Source organism: Hemibagrus wyckioides, linkage group LG19 (assembly GCF_019097595.1).
Source record: "Hemibagrus wyckioides isolate EC202008001 linkage group LG19, SWU_Hwy_1.0, whole genome shotgun sequence".
NCBI lineage: Eukaryota > Metazoa > Chordata > Actinopteri > Siluriformes > Bagridae > Hemibagrus > Hemibagrus wyckioides.
This window is the reverse complement of record NC_080728.1, coordinates 14,832,795-14,850,969: the sequence shown is the minus strand read 5'-3', so window position 1 is coordinate 14,850,969 and position 18,175 is coordinate 14,832,795. Positions and strand designations below refer to the sequence as shown.

At 41.0% G+C, this 18,175-nt stretch overlaps 1 long non-coding RNA gene across 1 annotated transcript; it reads left to right on the top strand.

Moving 5' to 3' along the window:
- Nucleotides 1–2,375: 2,375 nt before the first annotated feature.
- LOC131369836 (uncharacterized) lies at nt 2,376–18,098 on the top strand. Its single transcript, XR_009207339.1, has 3 exons — nt 2,376–2,737; nt 6,319–6,498; nt 16,899–18,098. It is a non-coding gene; the product is annotated as an uncharacterized LOC131369836 (long non-coding RNA).
- The last annotated feature ends 77 nt before the right edge of the window (nt 18,099–18,175 follow it).

The window sequence follows — 18,175 nt, the reverse complement described above, 5'->3', positions numbered from 1 at the left end:
GCAAAAGATGAAGCAATCTCTGGGACATACGAGCACGTCACGTAACAGAAGAGAAAGCTGCTGGCGCTAACAAACTTCAGTTTTTCTTCGTCCGTTATTTCTTCCTGTGTAATTACTAATATTAATTAATTAATACTCTGTAATTTACTTCATCATTCCCTTGATATATTTTTCCACGTTTCTTTTACACCTCTATAAAATGCAGCCTACGTATTTACCTTCACAAAGCTCCACCCTCTTCACAATCACAGAAAACCTCAGCATATTAACACACCTCTATAATAAAAGTCCATATTCTTAATACTGAAGCTTAAATGGTGTAATAGAAATAAAAATTGTGTGATATTTACAATTAATCCGGTTTCGCTAGTAAAGAAAGAACAACTCTGTGGAAACCTGTTTAAAATGACAAAGGATGAGTACTGGTTAACTGCAGTCCAAGCGAAAGGACACAGATATAAACAGGTAGCTACAAAAAGGGAATCATTCACATATAGCACAGACCTGTTTGTTATGGCCAAAAATTTTGTTCATGTCGATCATCCCATTCCAGATTCAGGAAGGCTTTCCACTAGATGTTGGAGCGTAGCTGTGGGGAATTGTGATCATTCTGCTACAAGAGCATTAGTGAGATCAGACACTGATGTTGGGATGGTGTGGGGGTCTGAGGTGCAGTCAGTGTTCCAGCTCATACTAAAGTTGTTCAGTGGGATTGAGTCAGAGTCAGGGCTCTGTTCATCCTCAGTAAACCATGTCTCCACAGTGCCGGTAAAGGACAATAGTCATCATACACCAGCATGCCAAGACATAAAATGTACAGTTTTCTGCTTCCAATGTTGTGGCAAAAGTTTGGGAAAGAAGCACATATGTATGTAATAGCTGCGAGAAGAATAAACTATTATGTTTCGCCCAAGTCAAAATGGAGACTCGTCTCCAAAGCCTGTTGTCTGATGTCTAGTCCAAGTTGACAACAAAGTCTCAGATCAGTGAGGGAAGAGTTGATTGGTGGAAGCAGTTAGTGGTTAGGATGGAAAGAAAAGATGGAGGATGGAAATGGGACTGAGAATTCTTATACAGCTGGATTGCTTTGGGTGGCGAACGATGAATGTGAGTGAAACAGAGAGAGGGAGTTGTGGACTGGAGGCGATAACTGGTAAAGGGTTGTTGGACAGAGAAAAGGGTGTGTAACACACACACACTCTCTTTTCAGTTACTGACCATCACGTTCCTGTGGGTTGAGTCATATGACCACAGCATGAGTCGTACCTCGGCGGTCTCTGAGCTCCTCACTTAGTGGCGCCACTCTCAAATCCCAACCGCCTGTGGAGTGTGTGTGTGTGTGTGTGTGTGTGTGTGTGAATGAGAGGTCTACCCCTGGATTCCTGTGCTATGACTTGAAGAGGCACCTGCCACAGTAGTAATACATCCTATATCGGATCCATCTGGTGGTGAAGTGTGTGTGTGCGTGTCTGTGATTAACATATTGTGGGGACCAAATAGTCTCATCATGATGGAAATGCATGACAGTTCTGGCATTGTGGGGCCATTTTGTTCTGGGACGCATGCCAAATGTAAGCTACAATAAGACACATGACAACGGAAAGTCCCCTTATACAGAGTAACAGAGACTCATACAAAAAGAGAATCATTTGCAGGTTTGGAAATTTGAGACCGATCGGTATTTCTAAAGGTTTTGTCATGGCAAGGTTGGGTTTATAGTAAATATTCGCATCATATTGTGTGGCAAATTAGAAAATGTCTCCTAGATAGATAGATAGGTAGATAGGTAGATAGATAGGTAGATAGATAGATAGATAGATAGATAGATAGATAGATAGATAGATAGACAGACACAGCTTTATATGTGTGTATGCTTCTCAGTCAACACTGGGTTTTTGTTATATTTCCATTGTTTATGTGAGTCACATTAGCCTTCACACAGATGCACATTATTTGTATGCAATCATTTTCTCTTGTGTGTGTGTGTGTGTGTGTGTACAGAGAGATGATGGGTCATTTCATTTGAATAAAGCAAAGTGCACATGTTTATCTTTCGCCTTCTTTCAACACAAGTCTCCGTCATATTCGGGCACGATGGAAAAAAAGGCGCTTTTTTGTAAGCTGGTAATTTGTTGTTTTTGATTCGGCTCATTCTCTCTCTCCTAACATGTACACTTGCACGATGCGTGACCACGAAACAGCTACATTAGAGAGAGAGAGAGCGAGGGAGGTAAAACAGCGCAACCTGCTGTTAGGAATAGCGCACTGCGCCCGACGATGACTCAGATGAGATGGATGAGCCGGTAAGCGTTTACAGAAAGAGAGGAAAAGAGGCGGAGGGAGGACTGGAAAGGCGTGAGGAAGAGAAAGCGAGAAAGAGATTGCTTACGTGTTGACACACTCGGCAGAAATCAGAGCCGTCGGATTTGTCATGTATGACTGTGTAGCTGACACATTATGAGCTCTCCTCGCTCTCTCTCTCTTTCTCTCTCTCTCTTTCTCTCTCTTTCTCTTTCTCTCTCTCTCACACGCGCACACACACACAATCACAATAGCAGACCATGCTCAGAGAGAGAGGATGACAGTCCAAGAAGCTCAGTCATTCTGGTGCTCACTGGATAACTTTCTCTTTCGCTCTCTCTCATCCATCTACAGCCTCTTTCTCTTTCCTTTTCGGTATTTCTCAGAAGGCAGCCAGGCTCCGGGATAGACGGACACGCAGGATAGACGCCGTAACGTGAGTGTTCCATCAGTGACTTTGGGGATGTTTTCATGCTGAACGCAGCTGTAATGTGGTGGCTTTGTGGGTGTGTCAGATTTTCAGTCAGAGAGTGCTTGTAGAAGTGAGAGTTGTGTGTGCGTCGGTGTGTTCGTGTGTGTGTGTGTGTGTGTGTGTGTTCCACTATATCTGAATGGTATACCGGGAAATATACAGCAATGCATACAGATTCTTTTGGGTGTAGTTTTATTTTTTAAATTAGGCACGATATACTAATCTTGTAGTCTTTTTTGCTCACTTTTCAACCCACACACACACATAAACAGACCATTGTTTTGTATTTTATGATCATGTCCATGCTGGAGCTTCAGTAATTAGTGTTAATATGTGACTGTGAGTTGCTAAACCATCTCATAAACCATCACACACACACACACACACACACACACACCCATTTATCATGTCACCGTGACCTGCACATGTGTCCGGATTTTCTGTTACAGCCCTGAAATGTGGATTTACTGGTATGCCTTAAAAAGACGCACCCTTGTTTGCTTGGCATAATCAGAGGTAGCTCTAATGAGACTCGTGTCGATGATGTCTCTGCTGCTGGACGACTTCAGGTCAGCAATTTCTAGGAATGTTTGTTACATTTTTCTGGGGTAATTATTCCTGGGAATGTGTATAAGCGTTCCAGTAACATTTCTGCAACACACACACACACACACACACACACACACACACACACACACACATGTCCCCGGTGTTACACATTGCCTAACTGAAGTCCTAGTGACGCAAATCCGTATTGTACGCATGACACTGAACACCGAGTCCATGTTGCTAAGATATGAGAAGCTTCAGAGGTGGTGTGTTTTGATGTAACGTGCGTCATCCGACATCGCACGCCCTTTCTACGTGAAATATGTCACATCTAATGGAGAGAATGGCAAATCCGAACCCCCGGCTAAATCCTGGTGCTTCTGTTCATCGCGGGGATGTTTGTGGTAATGTTTTCAGAGCTTGCTGAATACATTTTAGACTTGAGAAGTCTGTGAGTACATTCTCTAGCTTGGACACAGTTTAACTCGCTAGCACTTCTGAAATGATGCTGCTGCCATCTGGCTTGGTGGAGACGAGAAATAGGGATAGAGAGAAAAGGAAAGGAGAGGGAGGGAGGGAGGGAGGGAGGGAGAGAGACTCATATAAAGGGAGGGAGAGTTTTTGTGTTTTCTTTCAGTATGAGGTCAACCAGGTGCAGGAGTGAGCTTCACTTCCTCTCCTCCCTGTTCTCCAGGGCAACACGTCTGGTCAATACAGTTACTGACCTTTCAAGCTGCTGAGTGATATGGAAGAGGAGCAGGATTTGGATATTTGAGAGAGCAAAAGAGAGAGAAGAAAGAGAGAGAATGAGATTGCATGCAGTAAAGTGACGCATCATGTAACAATGGGTGTCTCACAGCTCCAGGGTCCCAGTTCAATCCTGAGCTCAGGTTACTGTCTGTGTACAGTTTCGCTGCATCTTTTTCCGCATGGGTTTATTCTGGGTTCCTCGGTTTTCTTTCACCTCCCAAAAAACTGCTGGTGGTTGATTGGCTAAAATCGAATTGGCGCCAGGAGTGAATGAGTTTATGTAAGTGTGTTTGTGGAGTGCTGTTTGGTGTGAATTTTCTCGTCTGGATTCAAAGAGACTCTGAGCAGGATGAAGAGGTTACTGTAGATGAATGAATGAAAGTGTGTGTGTGTGTGTGTTGCTTTACCATAGCCTGTTAATGCTTTGCTTTGTTCACACAGCAGGTAAAATCTTAACAACGTCTGATTCATTTCTTGAAAATGTAGTTGAATTCGTTCACATGTCAATCCCGGTTCCTAACTCAGAATTTACAATCTCCGAACAAACAAAACGTCCCCTCAAGTCGGAATTCCTACTTGGAAACTCCAGATGGTCTACTTAGCCCCGAGTTTAGCACATGGCGTTGTATTGACATGGCTGCTCACAGCATCAGCAGTAAACAGGGGAGCACTTTTAATGTTTGAAATGACTTCATATGCTAGTATTAGTATATATTATCAAGTATAACTAACTTGTTAAATCTATAACAAAGACTATACCGGTCGCTAGAGTGTTGATAACAGTTTTGAACATAAAGGCATCCATGCTTTTTTTTCCCCCGCATTTTATAGGGTTAAGACAACAATCTCCGAGTTCTGACTTCCTTGAAAGCAGCATTATAGTAACAACAGAGGTTAAGCAGCGTTATAGTAACAACATGCAGCTTTTTTTAAGGATTATTTTACATATACTGTATGCTAAATCCAGTCAGAGATACACATGTTCAGTGCATGCAACATTACAGGTGCCAGTATTTCTAATTTACCCGTTGCATTTATGCTTTTTGACCCTTTGCTTTGACCCATGCAGACACATAGACACCTGGAAACTACCTTTGCACCTCAACACTAACATAATTCACCGAAGGGGAAAGGACAGGAAACGTGAAAGACTCGTATTTGCTTCTTTTAGCGGTAACGTTCACATTGTGACGACTTTATCTCTGTGAACTTTAACCGGTGAATTCACCAGCCTGAGGGTTGTGAGCCAATAGGAAAGAAAAGGGCGGAGATTTCGCATTTCTGCGTCAATAAACAGGTTGTTAAATAATAAAAAACGCAGGATTACTCCATGTGCAGTAGGTATCACTTCACAGTCTTTAGTGTTGTGTATTGAGCAGGCAAGTTGTTCGATTTGTTCAATGTCCATGTCCTCATTACTTGTTTATGTTTTATTTATTATGTGCAGTAGAATATGGGTGTGGACTTAGAGTAACGTACTATATCCTTACGTAATTGTATAAAATCGTTTCCGCAGCCTTTATATATCACATCAGCCCATATATATCACGTATGCTTGTGGTTCGGGATTTTGTTTTCAGCGACGTCGGCACATCTCTAACAGTTAAATGAAAATACAAAGGTGTTTGTACGGCGTGTTTGTTTCTGCTTCTATTGCAGGTTCTACTCTCAGGTCATGCTGCTCCTGTATTTTGTTATTTAGGTCACCAAAAAGCACAGAGTACTGAATAGGGGGGGGGATAAGGAAGAATTTGATTGGTCAAGCATACTCCCATGCCTGGAGGGGTCAGTTTGTGAATCTGCTTACAAATGTGACTTGAATCTGATTCATAAGTGTGGTTTTTAGCTGTTAAGTGTGTGGAAAATTTCTTCTGCTTAAATTTGACATGCCAAGAAATGGAGCGTCCATGCTGTGAGATTTTGTGTGTGTGTGTGTGTGTGTAAGAAAAAGTGCCAAGGAAAAGGGGTGGAGTTCAAGTTACACACTCTCTCTCTCTCTTTCTATCTCTCTCTCCCTCTCTCTCTCTCTCTCTCTCTCTCTCGCTCTCGCTCTTGCTCGCTCTCCATCGGTGCCATGTTTCTTTAATTCTCTTTCATGGGTGTGTGCTTCCTTTTCTTTTTTTTTTTTATGACTATGTGTTTGTGAATGCTCATGAGGACTTAGACACACCCTGTTTTAGAATGGGATTCTCAAACTCTCTCTCTCTCTCTCCATCTCTCTATCTCTCTCTCTTTCTCACTTTCAGTAGAGCCTAATTAGTGGACTCGAAGCAGGTGCTCTGTCGAATCAGACAGAAAAGGATTCTCCGGCGGGACGGCTGACCCGCTGAGCTTCATGAACACAACCAGAAGTCGATCCGTATTTGGACGGAAGATTGGAAGGCGGCCCTGAACGAATCGATTTGGTCCTGCTGAGGTCATACAAGGTTTGTGACCACTTAAGCGATTGGTTTATTTAGTTAGGTCCAGATGCTTTGTAGTATTTTTGTATGGAGTAGAGCTTGTGAAGTGTTAAACAGGAATTGAATATGTGTATGCACTTTTGTGCTGTGTGTGTGTGTGTGTGTGTGCATCTGTGTGAAACTGAGAGCTGAAAGTACGTCAAACAGAAGGTAACTGAAACTGGCCAGGTCTGGCCCATCCCACTAACTGCTCACGCTCTGTGCGTGTGTGTGTGTGTGTGTGTTGTATAACACAAAGATGGAGATAGTAATAAGAATAGAAGTAGTCCTGAAAGAAGAAACTGGATGAAGGATGGAGTAAGAAGAATATAAAATCACAGAACAAAGGGACAAATTTAGGCCACTCTATCTGATGTACATCCAATGACTTAACCACACCCCCCTTTCTCCCATGTGCTCACGGGTTAACAACAGAGGGTGTTTGGCAGTGTGTGTGCATGTGCACATGCTCGCTGTTGTAGTTAAAAGGTGAAAAAACATGCCTTGTGGAGCGAGGTGAGCAGTTGAGTAACTCTGGCTCGATTTAATGGAGTATTTTGACCTCAGGATGTGAGCAGCCATGACAACATTACTACGGTGTGGAGCAGCCAATGAGTTGGAACTCTGCGTCACAGGGGTGTGTGTGTGTGTGTTTTAGAGAGGAGAGAGAGAGAGAGAGAGAGAGGCTTTACCTCATGCACTGCAGCTTAAACTCTTAAGTAGGACTAGAACAATATGTAAGCAATAAAAAACTCTTCAAGTGTCACAGTGAGGTGTATCTCAGCCTGATCAAAGTGAGATACTGTTACACCACTCAAAATCTGTTTTTTTTTTTTACACCACACCAATTTGCCAATACTAGCAAATCATTCTTAATAGTAATCGATATGTATGTTGTGACCATTTAGAGATAAATGTAATGCTATGGAAAGATGTTTCTGGAACATTTTCATCTCAGACTGTTAAAAAGCACCGATTTTGAAGACTTCTTACCAAAATGCTAAATACCCATGTTTGTTCGTTTTTTTTTTGTTTTTTTTAATTAACCAGTTTACATGGATCATTGTTCATAGACGTCATTGTGTAAATTGCTGATTTGCCTGGAATAGAAACACTACAGTCAGTGATGCTGGGATAGAAACTTAATCATCACCTTCTGGCAAAGATCTGCATCGAGAGGTCAGCTTGATCCTGTGGTATAAAATATATAACAGTCATAAAAAGATTTTTTAATTAACCATTATATCAAAAAGGATGAAATTAGATAGATAAAACAAAAGCATAGTGTTTAAAGGTGCGATTTGTTTGTAATTCTAGACTAGAAAAAAAGGCTTCTAGGCTTCAACCCTATCATTTCAACGATATCTCCAAAAACAAAACTGTCATTTATAATATTAACATTAGCAGTTTATTTTGTATTAGATGTGGATTATTACAGCCCTGAAATTGGCCCCACCTCCAGATAACTGGTGTGTGTTATGACTGTGAGTGGACAATAACTTTGACAGGAAGTGGTCATTTGATTGACATCGCAAATATCCGAGCGTATTTACTCAGAACTGCTTCAAGCAAATCTATGGAGAAACTTTTAAAGACTTTATTTTTATCTTACTTTGTTTCTTTCTGTTTGAAACATAAGTATGGAGGTACGGAAGAGGAAATCTGACTCATTCAGCTATTGGTCAGTTGAGGGTGCGGAGATGACTTTGCCGTTGTTCCTTAAAAGGAGATCCATGACGTAAAGTGGGTGGGGTCTTTTAAAGGACAAGGAAAAGGACTGGTATAATTACAGACTGCTCCTTTAAAAAAAAAACATTATTTCAATGCCGCTGTATATAATTCTGTAGCATAATGTGTAATCGCTGTTCCATACGCTGTAAAGTAACACTGATACACAGTCACGATCACACACTGCTCATAAATATGCATCGATCACACTTTAACACAAAAATACACTGTATGTGTGTATTTATCTGAATTGTCTTACCGCTGGTGAATCCCCATGTTGTTTGTTGTAGTTAGGTCCAGAACGGGTTTGCTTAGTTTGGCATTCGGATTAGGACTGGCACAGTCACACCAAGCTATGACGTCATTGTTTTTAAGCTATACTTCAACATGCCAGGTTCTGTCAAACAACATGCATTAGCACACCAACACACTCCTAGTGAAGCAGGAACGCTATGTCCTAGTTGTTATTATTGTAAATCTTTGCCAGATTACTAAACATTCCCGCTGGTTTGCGGATTTCAGGGTTGTATAGAGTTAAGGGGGCAATTTGTATCACTTTGACCAAAAGCACTCTGGGTTGTGATTATAGTAATGGCATATGTTAGTCACGCCTGTCACTGTGCTTGTAATTGAGTGTAATGCGGATATATTGTCTTATATCTTGGTGTCTACTTGCTCTAGAACGTTCCAGAATGTTTTGTGTAGTGGTTAGCATGTTTGCCTCCTATCTCCATGGTTGGGGGTTTGGAATTGAGCATGTTCTTCCAATGATTCAGGGGTTTCCTCCGGGTACACACCGGTTTCCTCCCCCAAACCAAAGACCTGTATTTTAGGCTAATTAACATTGTCTAAACTGTTCATGGTTTGTAAGTGTGTGTATGACTGTGCCCTGAAATGGGTTGGCACCCTGTCCAGAGTGTTCCTTGCCTTGTGTCCTGAGTTACCCCTGCGATGGACTCCAGGTTCCTTGCAACCCTGTGTAGGATAAGTGGTACAGAAAATGGATGGATGGATGGACGGCTGGATGGATGGGTTGTCCATTAAAGGCTGTGAAGAATGGTATTTCATTCTGTTGTTTTCTTAAATGTGGTTAGACAATATATCTTTGCTATATGGTGTGTAAGAAGTGTGTCATGATAGCAGTCATGATAGGCAAAATGCTCAGCTACTCTCAGAGTGAAAGCTTTATTCCCTCAGTAGATGATGGATAGAGTCTCTGGTAAATGATTTGGGGGAGTTTAATTGTGAATAACTAGAATCATTCATACAGTACATGATCTTGTACATGTAAATATGGAGCAGCAGATGAGAAATAAAAGATTATTTGTCTAATATTAATGACCGGTGACTTCAATATCAACAGATGGAAACTCTTCTCCTGATATCTTCACCTGACTAGTTTTGGTAAGCTTGTGCTCACCAGCAGGCTGAGATTTCTGTTCTTGGCTAGCAGGAATGGAACCTTCTGCTGTTGCAGCCCTCAAGGGTTCAATGTGTGTGCATTCTGAGATGTTTTTTAGCTCAACACTGTTGTCTAGAGTGGTTATATGAGTTACAGCTCAACCCGATCGGCCCATTCTCCTCAGACTGCTTTTAACCGGCAAGGTGAACACCCACCTGATATTTCATTTTCTTTTGTCAGTAAATAAATAACACAATAAAACGGCTCTGAATAATTCATGCAGTGGTCTATGTATGGTTGCTCTGAATGCACTATAGACTAATGGCTGCATATTTGCAGATCTAAAAGTCTTTATAATGAGGATGCTCTGCCTTACAGATTGTGGAAATCATAAAGACAAAGCTTCGCTAAGTTGGTAAGTGAGCTGATGTAGTAATTCAAGGTGAAGAGCTCCAATAGCCAGAAAACTCCAAAAGACATCAAATCTTATAGAATTTTCGATCAGAAGTTGCCGTCCATTTTATTCTGGTGGATCTCGAGCTCGTCCTGAAAACACTGGGCTAAAGTCAGCAAAACAATGCACTCTGGATATATTTGTGATGCTCCAGATCCACTGTGACCCTGAAAGTTTCAACAATCTGGGTTTGGAGTTTAAGGAATCTAAACCGATCCATCTTACCGATTTATTGAAAGAGGGAAAAGAACTGTGACGATAGCCAACATCTCTTTGTTGATCTAAGCCAGGAGTGTCCAATCATATCCGCAAAGGGCCGGTGTGTGTACATTCCAATCAGGCAGAAGCTACACCTGATTCCACCTGTTTAATCAGTTGATCTTGGCTCTCAGTAAACTCGGGTGTGGCTTCCGCTTAGATGGAGTGAAAACCTGCACCCACACTGTCCCTTCCAGATAAGATTAGACATTGTTGATCTAAGCTTTTGATATAAGGAGCCGGCACAGAGAGCGCGGCAGTAGGGCATTGCGTAACACTTAAACAACACACAGGATTCATCCCTGTAACATTACACTGTAGTTGAGAAACGTTTTCAGGCAGTTTGAAGCCTGAAGTACATCAGCTTGAAGTCATTTTAAGTGCAAGCCACAACACAGTCATCTTGTTTTCACCAGAATGTACTTTTACGACGAATTCTCCACAAGTTGTCCTCCCACCAAGTTCATTGTTTTCTAAGTGTTGACCCCATGACGTCATTAAAACTGTAGTTTTTATGATCTGTGTTACAAAAACAGACTCTTGTTTTTGTCCTGCTGTAATTTCAGTAAAGGAAAATAAAATCAACTTAAATCATTAACTATTGAGAACACAATGGCACGTTTAGTACATTTTCTAAACTTCTAGTTCCTCTAACTTATCAGAGTTTATTATTGTTCCGTACAGTCATCCATCCAGCACGTCAGAATTCCAGGAAGGCATGCTTACCGTAAGCCACTTTTTTTCATGGCTCCTTTCGATTTTTGGGAAGTCATTCTGGCACGCTCCCAAATGGGCAAGGACTGCCAGATTTCTTCTGTATGACTCGCCCGTGCGGTTAGCAGCCAGTGTCGTCGACAACCCATCAAAAAGTTCGCCGGTGTCCGCTACACATGCAGCTGGGGCTTGTCAATTCTTTTATTAAGGATTAGTCATTGGCAGAGGTCGCTGCTCTTAACAGGAGTCGTGATTTGGGGAGTACTTGCTGCCTGACTCAGAGGAAGTGAGGTCTGTGTGTTGAAATGGAAAGCAAATGGGGCTAAAGAGAAACATATAAAGCGAGACAGAGATCCAGGAGGAGAGAGCCAAACAGTCTGCTGGTCACGTGGAGATGCGGCCGGCGGCTCCGCATGAGTCATTCTGAGTCATTTAGAGTCGTATATCACTCACAGAACCACTTCCATTCCACACTTGTACCTAAGTCAAGCAGTGCCAGAACTGGCTGGTGGAAATGGACTAAGCCTTCTCTTTTTATCAGTAAAATAAATGAATTCATTGGAGTACAGCCAAATCTTATTTCCTGGTCAAAATTTTGTGGACACCTTAACCATCACATCCACAAGTGTTGTTGAATATCACATTTCAGATTTGTTCATCATCACCTTCACTCTTCTGGGGAAGGGATAGATAATGGATTGTAAGTGGATCTTTCAGCTACGAGAGCATTGGTGCGATCAGACGCTGATGTCGGGTGCAGTCAGTGCTATATCTTCATTGACCTACATTCCTGGTTCTTTAGTACCAGTAAAGGAAAAGTATAAAGCTACAGTATACAAAGGCATCCTATGCATGTGTGTGCCTCCAGCTTTGTGGCAACAGTTTAGGGAATATGAATACGATGGTCTGGTGTCCATAAAATTTTGGCCTCACTTTTGGCATATGAAGCTTAGATTGGATCTGATTTGATTCCAGATCAGACTGCAGATTCATGTAGCCTGTTAAGTGACGATACAGAGTGAAACACCCCCTAGATTTGCGCTCTATTGTCACTATTTTATTTAAAATCGGTGTCACTGTGACGTCATTAGCAGAAATGAAGAACGTGTGTGTGATACTGAAATAGAGATGGAGTACTTTCTCAATCATTTGTGTGTTCAGTTGTTAAAGCTGTTAAAGTTAAAGCAATAGTGAAGTCATACAATCAAAGTACAAATTGCACAATGGGACAAAAGTGGGACTGAACTGCACATTTTGTTCTTTGGTTTGAATGATAGTACATAGCATGATTTCCTGGAAAAGTTCTAAGATCTAAATCGTTCTTAATGAGGTTTTTTTTTTTTTAATGAAATATGCTTTATATAACCCTGTTTGTGTTGTAATGTGTGTTTGGGTTGTCTGTGCTTTTTATTGCAACAAGTCTCTCTTGAAAAAGAGATCTCAATCTCTATGAGACCACAATTAGGAAGCATAAACGTCGACTAGCCGTCTTTTAACGAGCCAGTATGCGGAATAATCTCGCGTCTATACGACCAGACCCGGGGCTATAAAGCTGGAAATGTTTCCATATCACTAATGGTGAGTTACTGATGGGTAATAACGTATTTTAGTGCTAAGGAATTAGCAACAACTGTTTAGCATTACAGCATGTGTCAGAGTTTATCTTTAGTATTATTTCTTTAGTATTAGATTTCCAGGACGCGAGCAGCATCTCGGGCTCGGCAGTCTAATTTGCAAACGTGTAATGATGCAAATTTCATTCTGTGAAAAAGAACTGAATGGCTTTTACTTGTCAGCTGCAAATATTTCTTTGTGCTAGTCAAAGCTGCACACACACACACACACACACACCAGAATAAGATGAATGCTAATAGAAGACAGGCTTCTAACTAAATGTGGAATGTTTACTATGACTCAAACTTCATCACATCCCCTCTTTCATCCAACTCACATCATAATGAAACCTACCCTCCACTTGGTTGCACTTTAAGTGTGTGTGTGGATGCATAATGAGGGTCAGAGAGACAGCCCACTGTGAGGTCTGCTTCTTTCTCTCTGCTTCTCTTCCTGGTTTTTCCAGAGCTTTACTTATTTTCCCTTGTCGCCAAATTTAAACTCCTCTCCAATTAGATTGTTATAGCTTTTTTACACATTTTCACCCACAAAACAATTTCATTCTCCTTCCTCTCCACTGTGTCATACCGAGTAAGAAGAAGTGGGCCAGAGGTCAAACTGTTCCTGTAAACCCATCAAAAGCTTCAGCCAGATGTTTGAAATTCCCCGGAAGATTGCCAGAGAAGTTCGAGAGAAACTCTCTAGAGCGTGTCTTGGGTTAGAGTGAGTGGCTATAGGAAAGAAAGTAATTTAGCTGGAAGTATTCGGGGAAAGGAAATGCATTATGGGAAGAGAGAGAATAGTGTTGTTGTGTTTGTGGAAGAGAATGCACTCATGTACCTGCAGTGGTTATTTTTACACAGGGATCCTTTTTGAGCTAGAAAGAAGTTAAATAATTGAGCACGGCTTCGGTTTAGCTTCAGTTTCCACACTGTTGTTTATTCGTAGATTCGACCTAGTGAGCAGAAAGCTATTAAAATAAATGTGGTAGTTTTGGAAAACCCAACAGATCCACGAGAGCCATCACTGTGGCTTCTGGTGAAGTGACAAAATAATCAAGAAATCATGTTTCGGGGCAAAATTTGGGGAATTTTCAGCATATAACATACTTAGACACTTTTTTCCTCCCACTACATGATTTACTTTATTTTATATGCCGAGTGCACGTTTTATACGCCGAGCCAGACTATTGCTTTGATTCTGCTGCTTCATAGTCAGAATGAAACCTTGAAATGGATTTCTCTTTAAATGTAGACTTCAGTTCAACAATAGATGGGAATCAGCCATTCATCTACTGTTTAAATGACAAATGTTTTGCCAGATATCAGTCCCTATAGGGTTTTGTTCAGTTTCAGAAACTCGAGCAAATTCTGTGATATTTACAGAAGCTTGAAATATTTCATAATTACAGCAGATTTTCAACAGATCCGGGCCAAGACGCACGCTCAGCCAAAGTAAATCACGTGCATCCAACAGATATCATAGAAAATAATTATTTATGTGTCTTCACTGGTCGTAGTTTAGAATGAGGAAGCTGTAGTTTCCACAAAAAAAGAAAGGAAAAATAGTTTTTAAACAGCTTCAGCAAAATGAAGCATTTCTGAGACAGAGAGCGCTAAAGTATGGAACGCTAGCAGCTTTAATTCAATTGGATAAACATCACTGCAACATTGTGGGGTTGTTTTGCCCTGCAGCTGGAACTATGTGTACCTGCTGATATAGTATATTAATTCAAACTTATTGATCATTCACATTCAAGTGCTGTAGTATAAAGGAATATGAAAAATAGCGTTGAAAATATATATATATATTTTAGTTTGAGCAAAATTGATGCAACGAGATTTGCAAAGATTCTCTCTCTACCGTATTCTACTGAATTCTATATCTAGTGTAGCTTTTTGTCATAGTGTGATCACACGACTCATGTTGTACCTTTAGTGTCTAATTCTTTCACCAAAAAAAATGGAATTTGGGTTGAATTTAATCTTTAGTCTTTGTCATGTCACACTCCACAGTGGTGATTAATGATTCATATGAAAGTAGACACTCAGGGCTTTAAGAGTTTGTAGTTTTCCATAAGTATTTCTGTTTTTAACTAGCCTACTAGGGGCAATATATTCATAGAAAAGTTCCAAAAAACAAAAACAAATCCATTTCTGTTCTCTGAGATGCCCTGAGTGCTTGTTCATAAGCGTCTAAAACTTGAAGATCTTTAAGCACTAAAATTCTGTGGAAAAAACTTCTCACACTAAAAGCCAGCAACATGTGAGTCCTGAGTCCTGACTGATTTTATATCAGTCTTGCAGCCATAAAATAATTCATTTATTCAGATAATCCAGATAAGTGGCTATTCATTACTCCGGGCAGACTGGAACACCGGTACAAAGGGTTAACTGAAGTACATTGTACAGACATATGTACATTGTACATATTCATTGTACTGAATATTTAGCTAAAGATACTAAATGCCGCTCTTTACATTCACCTTTAGCTGATTTAGCGGGCGATCTGCCTGTGGTTTAGCTCAGTTGGTGTATTTCTAGCACTGTGGGAGTGGTGCTGTGTTGTGCAATGTTTAATCGCAAATTAGTTGAAATTATTTTCCTCCAGTACTTTTCCTCTTCTTATTCTATGTGAGTCACTGTGTTTGATTCTGTTTGACTCATCCGGTTTGATAAGCTCTCACATGTCACTCTGTGTGTGTGTGTGTGTGTGTGAGAGTGTGTGTGTCACATTGTCGCACACCTGGTCTTTATAAAGTGTTCGCTTGTGCTCGGACCCGTGGTTACGTGGTCGTTCAGCTGGACCTCGGGGTTTTAATGAGTCGTCGCCTTTAGGACCGCTTACAGGAATAACACATCGCTCAGGGATCGCAGCCTCTCGAGGGGTGGAGGGGGGTGTATGTGTGAAAGAACAACACACTCTGTGCTGCTGTGCATCACGCTTTGATATCACGCCCTCTGCTAAGTGTTAATTAGGTCCTTTTAATAATAAATCACACACACACACATTACCTTTTCTGACTCAGATATGGATCATTGCTGGATGTTTAATAGAAATATAAATAAAAATATTCTGCCATCTGCATCTGCATGTATCTATATCTATAGCTATATATATATCTGTATCTATTTCTGTATCCGCATCTATCTTTCAGCATCAGGACGTCACAGCTCGAGACCCATAATCTCAAACTGATTTTTCGTTTTCGAGATTGTCAAGGATCTCCGCAGAGGGAGCAGTTTGTCTGACAGAAGTAGTGCGAATGTGATGTATTAGGCTAGATAGGATATTTCGATGACTCACGCTCTCTCTCTCTCACACAGCAGCCGCTTAAATAACTTGAGGGTCGGATAATTGTTCCTGAGAAGAAGAAGAAAAAATACTTGGATTTTGAATTGCCTAGCTGTAGCGGATGAGTAATGGTTCTTAATCAGTGATGTTTATAATCTGATCGGTCAGACGGTCCAGTTTCTCTACCTCATGTCCTTTAGAGAGTTGCAAGTAGCTTGGAGTCAATCCCAGGAGACTCTGTGTAGAAGGCAGGGGATACCCTGGACTGGGTGCTAAGCTAACACAGGGCACAATTACACAAACTAGAGGAAATTTAGACAGCACATGTCTTTGGACCGAAGGAGGAAACCCCTAAATCGCAGGGAGAAGCAGTTGCGGGAATCCAACCTCAAACCTGGAGGCACAATACACACTTATACAGTAGTGTTTATTACATGAATGCACTTGTTCTGATACCTTAAAGTTATAGTGAGGGCTAAGTCACAGATATGCTTTCTGTTTCATTTTTTGTGTTGCTTTCATTTTATTAACCTCAAGACAGAGATGAAAAAAGAGAAAGAAAGAAAGAAAGAAAGAAAGAAAGAAAGAAAGAAAGAAAGAAAGAAAGAAAGAAAGAAAGAAAGAGCTTCCAGAAAGTATGTGATATCTTGTTTTGTGGGTGATTCATAATATTAAATGTAACAATAAATGGATAAAAATAAGTATGACGTGTCCGTTAGGAATAAAGAAGAAATGGTCATGTTGTATAGCAATAACTCTGCTAACTTTGCATCAGGCTACATAACATCATTGATTATTTTCCAGTAACAGCACACACTGTTATGATTTATTCTTGGGACTCCTAATACCACTGTAAATCCATCTCTCTCTGTCTGTGTTTCTTTCTCTCTCTCTCTTTCTTTCTACATCTATCCATTTTAGATACAGATCACCCCTCCCTCTGCTCTCTGTTTACCACCTGACTTCCACTGCACAGACAGAAACTCTTGGCTGTGTGGGCATGAAGCATAAAGTGTGGTTCTGTCAGGGCAGTCAGAGGGGAAAACACTAACCCGGGCAAACGGCGGCCCTCCAGGAGTCACGTCATTCCAGCACTCGCTCAGAGGGAGTGAAAAAGGAAAGTGTTTACCCATCCTTGCTGGAAACCTGGATGGCTATGTGGAAAGAGGCACAGAGAGGTTATATAAACGCCAGCTGAACCATCCAAGCAAGCTGAAAAGGAGGAAGCAGGAAGCAGCTGATGCTATCACTGGTAGTGATTTTTGAGCATGTGTCTATGAATGTGTCTTTTTTTTGTTGTTGTTGTTGTTTTTGTGTCACTTCCTGGGAGAGAATAGAAGAGGAAGTGGAGTGACTGGGTGAAGGGAATGATACTTCCATGGTGTGCTTTTCATACACGCGTACTCGCAAAGACTTATTTGAAGCGTAGGACGTGTGTGTGTGTGTGTGTGAGTGCAAATGTCTATTTGTATTCGCACAACCAGTGCCTTCTCTGATTTATCGCTGAAACACTGCCCCCTTGTGTTTATACACAGAACTGCATGCTGCCTTGCAGTAGCAAGGGTTTTTTTTAAAAAATATAGTGGCAGCAAATAAATATTTCTAGATTAAAATAGCATTATAGTTCGATTTATTGGCTTCAAAGTTGCTCTGTAGTTTATAATACTGAAATGATTCATTAAGAGTGATTTGAGGTTAGTGTTGGGGTGAAACTGAGGGTGGCATAACGTATTTCAGTGCCACACCTGTGGTCACAAACATGCATTCATGCATCAGTTTGACAGTTTACACCGGGGTAGTCGACATCTTCGGTTCAACCCATAGTCCAAAATAACTCTCCTCATTACCGTATCTGACTTATCTACTGTTTATTCCCAAATGCAGTTACTAATTTATCCGCCAGACGTTTTTACAGACATGTAACATGGCATCGTTCCACAAGCTCAGTAAAGCACGCGGTCACAAATGAATTCATCCCAGGAATCAGGTCATACTCATTAAGCTTTCAGCACACTTAGTACTGTTTGTCTGGACTCTTCTCCACCTGTATAATGATGTCAACCTAGAAGAAAACGGGCTCGTATTCGAGTCTGCTTTCTCTCAAGGTTTTCTTTTTTTTTTTTTCCCCCCTTGTGCTGTGTCAGATGAGTTTTTCTCGCCACTGTCTTTGCCTCTGGTTTGCTCATTAGGGATGTAAA